Source organism: Rosa chinensis, chromosome 7 (assembly GCF_002994745.2).
Source record: "Rosa chinensis cultivar Old Blush chromosome 7, RchiOBHm-V2, whole genome shotgun sequence".
Classification (NCBI taxonomy): Eukaryota; Viridiplantae; Streptophyta; class Magnoliopsida; order Rosales; family Rosaceae; genus Rosa; species Rosa chinensis.
Genome location: NC_037094.1, coordinates 15,652,483 through 15,662,039, shown reverse-complemented (window position 1 = coordinate 15,662,039; position 9,557 = coordinate 15,652,483).

Sequence of the window (9,557 nt, the reverse complement as noted above, 5' to 3'; positions counted from 1 at the left end):
AGCACCACTAACAAAAGTAGGGTTGGGCTCGGGTCGGGCCGGGCCCGAAAATTAGTGAGACCGAGACCGAACCCGAAAATGTCGGTTCGGGCCGGTTCGGTCTTTTTGTAAACTGAAAACCGACAGAAACCGAACTCTTTCGGGCCGGTTCGGTTTTCGGGCTTTTTCGAGCCCAAACGTTTATTTTCAGTTTTCCACCGAAAAACAAAAACGAAACATTTTTTTTTCCTTTTCTAATGCCCAACACCACATCATTGTATATGTTACATGTGATCAAGATAAAGATTTCATTTAGCTACAAAATCAAAGGCCACCAGCAGCCACGAGGCCCCTGGATGGGTCTCTTTCTGGCAACCTAATATAAGGTGTGTCACTGTGTTGTAATATATAAATTGTAAAGTATCACAAGAATATAACTATCCTAATGGAAACTACAAGGGAACCTTTCTAGGTTGTACATTGGAACGTTTTACAAGTCATCCTACAAATAAAAGAGAAAGGAAAACTTATGTAAGGAAAACTTTCGGGTCGGTTCGGGCTTTCGGGCCCTAAAAATATGGAACCCGAGACCGAACCGATTACATGAATTCGGGTCGGGCTTTAGACCGAACCGAAAATTTCTATTCTAAAACCGAACCGAATCGGGCTTTTTTCCTCGGTTCGGGTCGGGTCTTCGGTCTTTCGGGTCCGGACGTCCAGCCCTAAACAAAAGAATAGCCTGCAAAAGTTGCAACTAAGTTAGAAAATAGAGCATTGCCGGTCAAAAACGAGAGAGAGCATTAGAGGTGTGAATTGTATACCTACCTACAACCAATTCTATTTAATGAAAATTTTCTTATTTTTGTTGTATTATGAATCGGGCTTTAACGGAGAGTTTTTATCAAAATGAAAAACAAATCGAGATACACACAAATTATTTTCTTTCTGTGCTATTTATTAATCGATAAAATTATATGCTATATGTAAATTAGATATGGTACGAAGACCACAATCAAGAAGTTTGTAGCATTGAATTGATGCAGTCGGTAAGTTCGGACTCGGGATAGTGGTTGGATTATGTAATAGGAGCCTGATTTAACAATCTTAAGGCCATAAAAGCATTATAGATCATTTAGACCATAATTTATATTGATCAATAAGGAGCTTTCCACGAGTATTAAAAAAAAATTGCATGGTTGGGGCCCTAGTCAATCTAGGCCCACATGGCCACTTAGGATTAGTTTTTAAATCATTCCATATTTCATTATGCAACGTTAATCTACAAAAGTCCTAAAATGGCAGAACCCATGTGAAACATTTCAGGGGATTGACGGACATTATTTGCATGATCATTGACTGAGATGAATTCCAAACCAAAACTGGATCCATTGGCTCTATGGAACTGTTGTTCCCATGAAGGCTGATTCGGGCAGTGGTGGCCGCACCATGTGTCTCAAACCCAATTCAAAGACACAATGTTATGATATGCGACAGTATATTTACCAATAAAGTCAATTGCTCCAAACCTCGTGAAATTGTAGCGTAAGTTTTGTCTTTTAGTTGTTTAGAGATATGATACCAAAATCATTTTAAACACCTAATTTTTTATTTTATTTTTGCTGAAGCAAATAAGGGGTCTTCCCCTTACTTGAATTTATTTAGAAAGTAAAAAGAAAAGAAGGAACTTAGGAGGGGGACCATACCAAACCTCCCTACAAAAGCAACAAAAAATAAACAAGATATCGTAACCAAAATTAGGGAGTACCCAATGGGTCACTCTGACAATGCAATAAAATAAAAGATTGTTAATGTTTAAACCGAAGGCTCTAATTAACGTTAAAGAAAGAGAGAGTGAGAGAGAGAGAGAGAGAGAGAGAAAAGACAATATGTATAGTGGTTCGTCTCCCGCCTTAGCGGGAAACTACGTCCACTTGAAAGTTTAACTAGTGTGTTTGGGTCTTGCAGCCCAAAGAGGATTACAAGAGATGTAAATGGAATGATGGAGTAAGTTGGATGGAATCTCCTTTTATAGGGAAGGGAGGCTCCTTTCTTTACATTTTATTCAATGTGGGACAAGAAGTCTCATTCTAGTATAGAAATGCATATTGTGGAGGCATATTGGCAAGGCCGGAAATGTTGCTTCCCGGCGAGGTCTTGGCTGCTTCCGACTATCACGGGGTAGGTTGTATGTCAGGCTACTGTATGCATGTTGCGGTTGGCCCCACTATGGCTTGTGGTCCTCCCTGAGAAGGTGTTACTTATGCATAATGATCAAACTAGCTTGCTAGTAGATGTATCTACAAAGATGGTGGAGCATCCTACCACACCATATTAGGAGAAGTCGTACCATAATTCGTCAAAGCATCAGCTACCTTATTAACTTCACAAAAAATATGTGATACACGAAAAGTCATTTGAGAAATCTTGTACAAGCAATTGAGCCAGCTAATATAAAATTGTCAAGGGACCAACAAAGGAGACTTCATAAAATCTAGAACAAGATAAACTTATTAATTTTAATTCAAGATCTGATCATTATGAAGCACTCCTTGTTCTGTATTTTTTGAACAAAAGAAACTTGTTCACAGTCGCTTCCTCTCTTCTACTCTATATGACTATTTTTGGTGTCCATATTGTCTGTTGTCATAGAGCAAAGAATACAGAGATATCATATTTTGCTTCAACTTATTGAATTCCTACAAAGAAGACTTGGTACTTGCACCTCACTTCTCCATAAATTTCTAAGGTAGCTACATTCTCTCTACTATTTTGATTGACCCCTTCGACCTCTTTGATCATAATTTTAATGCGTAGAGCAACGACTAACAGCTCATATCCTAGCATTGTGTATGCCTGTATGGTTTTGATTGGATTAGCTAGACACTTGGGACTAAAATATGTTTGTTTTTGGGTTTCTCTTTCTTCCTGGAAAACACTTGGAAATACCAAAATAATAAGAATGATGTTGATAGTTGTCTCATATTGCCATTACTTTATCACTTTAGATTACTGAGTAGGTCACATCATGACATTAACATCCATTGCTGATATCTATATTCCCATGTATACACATTCCTTAATGGGCTTTATTTATAAGCCGATCGTTTTATTTATATTTTCTCAAAGTATTCTAATTTTATTAATTACTGAGTCGAAAAAGAAAAAAAAACAATTATCTTGATGAGAGCCATGAGAGATAAAGAGCGAGCGACTGAGATCACCAAACTTTAGCCATCATGGCAAGGAATTCCATAAACCCTATAAGAGATCAAACACATCTATTAGGCGTCTGATAGCCACAGCCTAACGTCTTTTGTCTATGAGTCATCTGTTTCTGCCGAAAGATTGGTGAGTCAATATGATATTGATCCAATAGATCGTTTTTCTTTCTCTTCTTCTTGTCGGAGGCATTGGCTGATATTTCAATATCGAAGTTCAAGAGGTTGCGGGTTTTGATCTAAACTGACTTAGCGGAAATCGTTTACTGACTCTGGTGTCTGTTAGGGGTTGGTCTTATGGTAATGGCTAGACCGCTGACTATGATGGTGGGGGTTCAATACTCTGCTTTATTCTAAAATCGAGCAAAATTTTGCTATCGAGATGGAGTGAAGCATGGATCAATAGCCGCTGCCCGCTGGTGTTACTAGTGACGTCAATGGGCATTGAGTCAGATATAGGTGCAGTGCTGGCGCTAGTATGGGGCAGCGATGCCACAGTGACATACCCTGAAATCTGGCTAATGAAGGGGACGTTAAGGAACGATAATGTTGGTATGGTTCCTCCTGCCGATTTCTAGGTGCCCATTGTCTTTACGTTTTGGCCTAATAATGTTGAAAATTCTTGGGTTTGTTCACTGTCCCACTAGGCCAATAATTCAATCAGACGACAGTTGTTCACTATCGTCTGATTATAAAGATTGCTATTGTTTATCTCAATGCCGTCTGATACATAAATCAGACAATTCCATGAAACTGTCGTCTGATAAAGTTTAGCACAACAGCGGTGGCTTACATGACTGTTGTCTGAACACCAGAAAGAACAACATCAACGAGTATCTTAACTCTTGTATAAATTAATTTTAGACAATAGCTGTTAGAGGAGAGAAACTTGTGAAGAACAGTCAGAAAACATTGGCTTGTAAATAAACTGTTGTCTGAATGAAGCTTGTACATCATCTGACTAGCTATTTACGATTGAAGATAGTATTGTCTGTTTGTATTTGATAGTACAAGTTTCTTAAAAAACTGTTGTTTAAGTTTTTAACAGGCAATGGTTTTGATGTAGAGTCTTGTTGTGCTGAAATGGCTCCAACAACAGGTTTTGCTATCCATTTAGTTGTGTTTAACTCCCTTGGAAAATTGTTTTTACTTAGTTGAGAGTGGTATGAAAGTGACTATATTTATCTGAAAGCAACTTTGATACATATAATAAACTCCAATAGATCCAACGAAATCAAAAATAATTTCATATAGCATTAATCAATTTCATTAGCTTAACAAGCTTTCAAGATTCATAAGGTTTACATGATGATAAATAATAATACAATTTGTTGGGTGTTCCAAGCTTGATCTCCCAATGACTGCACATTGCCTTTCATTTCCACCATCTCAGTTCAAACCCTTGAGCAATTTGATATAAAACTTCTTTGAAGTGGTTGATATGCAAACAATAGCAAAGATGTTGCGATTAAGGAGTAGCAATAAGGGAGAATGCATATACCAACTGCAACAACGTTCTAGTCAAGTATTTCCAACATTTTGTCAGCAATCAAAGAGAATGCATATACCAAAATTGGACATCAGCACCAACTTTTAATAAAGTTATCTACATTTTCTGTCATTTACATTCAATTAGAGTTTAGGATTTTAAAATTTAACCTTTCATATTTGGTCCATTCTTTTTCCATGATGGCTTGTCTATGATTTCCTTGGGGCTCGTCTTTATATGTTTTCAGACCACCAACACTCTAAAACTAACACAGAATGATCAGAACATAAAATATATTAAAAAATCAAAACTATGCTGAAATGAGAACTGAAGTGGCAATCAAAGACATAAGTATCAATTTAGCTTATGAGAACTAAATTTTCCAATTCTGGAACTTGCAGAAGATAAATAAAAGAACATATATGCAAGATACATGTGATAGGTTTATTTTCTTGCGTACTAAAAAGTAAAGATAGAAAAAGAAATGCAAGTTCGATATAATGGAAAAGTAATTAAATCTCGATATAATGTCTGATAGACCATACACTGATAGACCATTGCTGCATGCAATGAAGGCTTTTATTTATGATAGCAGGTCTATTCACTTGAACTTCAAAGAATAGACACCAAAGAGTTATTCAATTTTATAGCACATGACAATGAGGAAAAGTGTATATACTTACCCCAGAAAGAAAACATATTTCCCTATCAAATTGTCCACATTTCCACTTCGTTGTAGCAAAATTAATTGTGGAATAATTGCAACTGCCTCCAAGTATATTGAAAATGCCCAAAAGACCTGAAATAGTTCTACTTCAGCATCAAAAGTACACTATGTTGCAGTGCACCATTATGGCTTAGGGAAGTTGGTGCAGGGACATATGCAAGAACAATTAAATTCTTACAAAATATATCTGGGACCAAGAATCAAACTTCCAAACATTAATTCTTGCCAGAATATAATTATTGGTATTATAACTATACAAAATTAAAGTAAGAAGTCTCAGTCAATTTCCAGTCATAGCAATGAATAATAACCACTACCACAAAGCCAAAATTATCCCCCTGAGCTTTAACTGGTATATCAATCGTAAAATGAATAATACCATGATCATGTCCCAATAGGTAATACATTAGAACTTGTATCAAGGCTTTCAAGTTTCAAACTCAATAGCAGTTGGAAAGCTAAAATGTGGGAGAACTTTTAAAGCTCCAGAGCCCAAAATGCAACACAAAGCCAAGACAGAGCATAGTTAAATACTGAACAACAGTTCTAAACATACCATGAGTTCCACTAGCTAGATCAATGACTGTTCTCGAGCTTCTTCCAATTCAAGATAAATATGTTTTAGTTTATATTTTAAGAATCCAGTGAAGTTTAGGGTTCCAATTATAAGAAGGAAATGGTACATTTTCCAAGAACAATTATATGGATGAGAGACAAATTGACAGAAAAAAATAACAAAGGAGTGAGTCACAGAAAAAATATTATACCTTACAAGTCACCTTACCTGGATCTCCTTCCACAATTCGAGCATTAGTTCTCACCTACTTCCAAAAGGATCATACAAAAATTAAACATAAAGAATACCCTACAAAAGAAATTAAGCATGCTATTTGTCTACTTCATCAGCAGCAAATATGTACTTTTTTCTAGTAGGACAGTACTCACCAAGCAATCTAATTAATGACCAATAGAGAGAGGCCCGTTCAGACAAAATGCAATGTAGCAGAATGAACTACCAACTTCCGCAAGCAAATAATAAAGGTATTCAGAAAAACACATTCTAAGGAACATTACAGTACGTCCACCAGTAAAAGAATTTCACTTATATGGTCATTGAAGGCAACAAAATATAATTCACATTCACACAAACAACCATCAACTTCGCAAACAGGTAAGTTATGAAGTGATTAATTTCCAGTGTACATAAGATTTCTTATTTTCATATTCACATTACATACAATCAAATATATTTTGTCACACAAATAACCATAGCTGATTGTGGATAAGAGTTCTGATTTTCAGATAAACAGCATATTTGATAGTGCAAATAAAAAACAGTAATCAAATTAAATCCAGTCACTTTCCAATTCCATATATCAATAGTGAAAAACCTGAAGGTTCATGAACCCTTGAAACTTCTCTACAAATAAACAAAACCTCTTGTATGAGTGGGAGCTGCGCAAAACCTACAGACTTTATTTTTCATTCCAACAACTAAGACAGCAACATAAACCAAAATGGCTTATTTCAATTGAACCACAATTCATGTGAAACAACAATATCCCAAAATGGCTTCGATTAAAACACAATATCCCAAACAGTCAATTTCATAAACATAATACAAAAGAAACAACAATTTCAAAAGACCCAGTCAAGAAACCCAAACAATTTCAACATGTATCAATCAATTCAGAAACCCAACAAAGAAAGAAGAAAAAAAGAAGAAGGAAGAACTTAATTTGATTGAGATTGTACGTTTGAAGATAGGTGGAGCTGCGGTGGTGGTATGCTCGTCAGGATTGTCGGTCACTGCGGTGGTGGTCGACTGGCGGTCACTGCTGTGGGAGAGAGAGCTGAGAGTATAATCTATTAGAGAGAGAGAAAGGTTCTCTTTGTTTGAAGATAGGTGGAACTGCGGTGGTGGTATGCTCCTCAGGACTGGAGGTCACTGCGATGGTGGTCAACTGCGGTGGCAGAGAAAGCTGAGAGTACAATTTATTAGACTGAGAGAGAGGGGGGAGAGAGAGAAAGAGGTTTTCAGAGAGAGAGAGGCGGGAGCTCTGGTGTTTTGGTCGAATGGAGAGGGAAAGAGTTTAATTTTTTATTTTTGTCCAAAGTGTTAGAAGTCTAACCGTAGGTAAAACTCGGCTTGTATCAGGAGAGAGGGAAAAAAAACACCTAAATTCAGACAACATTAGTTAGGGTGCATTGTCTAAAGATAATGTGACAACAGACAAATAAAAACAGTTGTGTGAGACAACCAAATCAAACAATGTCTTTTCGCAAGCATTGACTTAAATGTTATTGCACAACAGACAACTAATAACAGTTGTGTGATTGAAAACAATCAGACAACATCAAAAATAAACCATTGTCTGAATAAACGTTGGACAACATTGAAATAATAACTTTTGTCTGAATTGATCAATTTAGACAGCATCATAATATCAACCATTGTCTGAAAAGTAATTGCACAAAAGCCAAGTAATAACTATCATTGGATTCAAAACTTCAGACGACAGAAATATTTTTGCTGTCGTCTGATTATTTCAGACGACAGTTAAAATGTTTTGTTGTCGTCTGATATGTGTTGTCTGATTGAATTTTTGGCCTAGTGTCCCTTGTTGCAGCTGGGGTTTAGGCTTTAGGCTGGCTTTTGGCCATTTATTTTAGGCTTTGGCCCCCATTTTTTGATCTTTTCTTTTAAGGCTATGGAAAGCTTACCAGCTTTTAATCACTCTTCTGAGTTGAGATCTTTGACCCTAAGGAATCTAAATATATGAATCCCAAAGTTGAGAAATGTGCCGCTAAAAAAGTTATGCGGTTGACCCATACAGTTCAACCTTTTGGCCCTAGCTTGAAGGACAAGGAGAAATTATAGTTTCTTGGTGTGTTATGCTTATATATATATATATATATATTATTTTGTGAAGAATTAAAGAATTATGTGATATTAGCTCATCGGAGGCTAACACTATAAGAGACAAGTCCCACCCTCAAGCCTGAAGGTGAAGGGTCCGCCTCTCTCTTGGTGGTGATCGATATGCCCATATACTATGTTTTAGAATTTTCATAGTTATAAACTTGCTTAAATAAGCGAGTGATTAGTTCGGATATAGGTGGTCAGAAGAAGGGTGTGTGTAATGACCATCTTAGCACGCTTTTTAATGAAATCCACATTTTCAAAATTAATTATTGAGTCAAAATCTCTTGATTTATTTTATAAATAACATTTCAATGATTTTAGTAAGGGTTCTCAATTTTCAAGAAATTATGCTAGTTATGTTAATATGTTTTTTTTTAACAGCCACCAACGTATTGGCTCGAAAATATGATCGACCATCTTGCATTTAAAATTAGGGGGAGAACTCTTTCATGCCCTAATTATTAAGATCGTGATATTCCATCATCTTAAAAAAAAAAAAAGATCGTGATATTCCAAAAATCAAAATTAAAGGTAAATCAAAATTGAAGGTGGCATGTATATATATATTATGGGAGAAAAAATAAGTGGCTAGCCTTTAAAGGTAGAAATATATGTTGCTAGCCACTCACGCCGAGCACGCAATGGTATGTGAACACATAACACTTCTACAAAGACTCATAGAATCACCTCTTGCCAGTATATGCTAACCAACCTGCAACTAATCAAGCAGTTGCACCCTCTTCCCATTAGGGTTGGAGGTATCATAACCTTTGGAAAAAGAAAATAGGGGCAAGCCATCCTACCCCACACCAGTTTTCTTCCTCGAACCTTTGCTCTTTTTTGGTGAAATGTTGCCCTTTATCAAAATTGAGCTTGAAACAGCAACAATCTAATGGCCCTAGAAAATTTGGGCCTAAACCCAATGGCTCCAGGAAACAGCCTCAACACCATTGCAACCGTCGTTAGATCTCGTACCACCTTCGTCGTAGGAAACTACCATGGCAATCATGTAGTCCCTGAACTGCCATTGTTAAGAGCAACCAACCCAGCCACCATAGTAACCTCACCATCAAGCCCAGGTTTAGGAATACATAGTGATTTGTAGTTCCACTGCAAACTACCATAGGATCTAGAGTATCTAGATTGTCTCAGCCTGAACCCTAAACTACCAGTAAGATTAGACATGAGAGATTAATTGAAACCCCTATGCATAAAGTC